At 38.7% G+C, this 1,358-nt stretch overlaps 1 protein-coding gene across 7 annotated transcripts in view; it reads right to left on the bottom strand.

Moving 5' to 3' along the window:
* The window catches only part of Dock7 (dedicator of cytokinesis 7), a 246,024-nt gene that overhangs the window by 228,127 nt on the left and 16,539 nt on the right, over positions 1 to 1,358 (bottom strand). For all 7 annotated transcript variants that reach the window (XM_023718310.1, XM_023718311.1, XM_023718308.1 and 4 more), the window contains exon 3: positions 539 to 644. The gene's annotated coding sequence lies outside the window, so the exon portion shown is untranslated. The remainder of the gene's footprint in view (positions 1 to 538; positions 645 to 1,358) is intronic.

Here is a 1,358-nt window from a genome sequence, read left to right on the forward strand (position 1 = left end):
TTGAAATTTTAGAAATGATCGCTAATTTAATACAAACTCAGGTATGTTTTGTTTCATATTCTTAACAGGAAGTTTTATTAAAAATGATTTTCTTTATATAAGCTTATTTAAGGAGAACATTTATTTATATTTCTGAAACAGTAATAAATACATATGAATTTCTTTATTAGAAGGGACAGGTACTGTTACAAGTCTAATTTTTAAAATTTACTTCATTGCCGATTTCTAAACTACATTCCTTTATTTTCACATAGATTTGGAATTATCCTGGGTCTTAAAAGTTCTAAATATAAAATTCCAGCTTTGATTAAATCTTGAATACAAAGGTTTAAAGGTAACTGGGAAACCAACACTTCTATCACAAACCCTAACCCCTTTTCCTAGATCAGATTTCAAGAGCAAAGTAGCAACAAGAAAGGGTGAGCCCAGTGACCAACTCAGTTTACTGGCTCTTAAGCCTGGGCTGCTTCACGGCCTACTCAGTAACGGAGTAGTGAAACTACACACACTATAACCTTAGTCTGGGTGAGCTACTTACTGCGGTGTGGTGGGAAACACTGCCCACAACGTTGAGGTTTTTGAGCAGTTGCGGAGAGCCACTGTACTGCCCAGAGATCTGCTTCCTGACTTCAGCTGCCACGGTTCTAGAACAAAAAAAGCAAACACATTATCTACGTTTTAAAAAATGTACACATAGCTGTATTTAAAATCGAAGGAATTTAATTATATTAAGGCTTCATTTTAAAATGTATCAGTATATTAGTAAGACTAGAAATAAGTGTTTCAAGAAACAGTTTTCTAGCTTATAATTACATCAAAATATCTGTAATGCTGATACAGGGTAAAAAAAGTTACAGCCAATTTATGTAAGGCTTTTCTTTTTTTATATATATAATTTTTATTGAGAAATAAATATGAATGAAAGTTTCACAGCTGATTAACAGGATAATTTTGATAGTCAATACACTGTACATTGTTATCTCGAGAGTTTGTTTGGAGGTTCTAGCAGGGGAGCGCAGCTACTTGTACACCCTTGACCAAGGAACGGTCCTCTATCGGGGGTGGTCCTCCTCTTCAACCGAGAGCGCAGCTTCAGGAGGGACGCACATGGATCGTTGAGGGAGAAAGGGGACACCCGCCTAGCCAGCCAGATCAGCCGAATCAACCCTGGCGATCAATGGGGTGACATGTCGCTGCCAGATGGCCCTCACATCCTGTACACTGTTATCTTCTTAGTGGTTATCCATAGTACAAGAAGCAGGGGCTGGAGAGATGGCTCAGTGGTCTAAAGCACCTACTTGGAACAAGCTTGGCAAAGCACAGGGACTGCAGTTCAATCCCCCAGCACCACATGCCAG

The sequence above is a fragment of the Octodon degus genome, unplaced genomic scaffold, assembly GCF_000260255.1.
Source record: "Octodon degus isolate 3935 unplaced genomic scaffold, OctDeg1.0 scaffold00057, whole genome shotgun sequence".
In the NCBI taxonomy this organism is placed as follows: Eukaryota; Metazoa; Chordata; class Mammalia; order Rodentia; family Octodontidae; genus Octodon; species Octodon degus.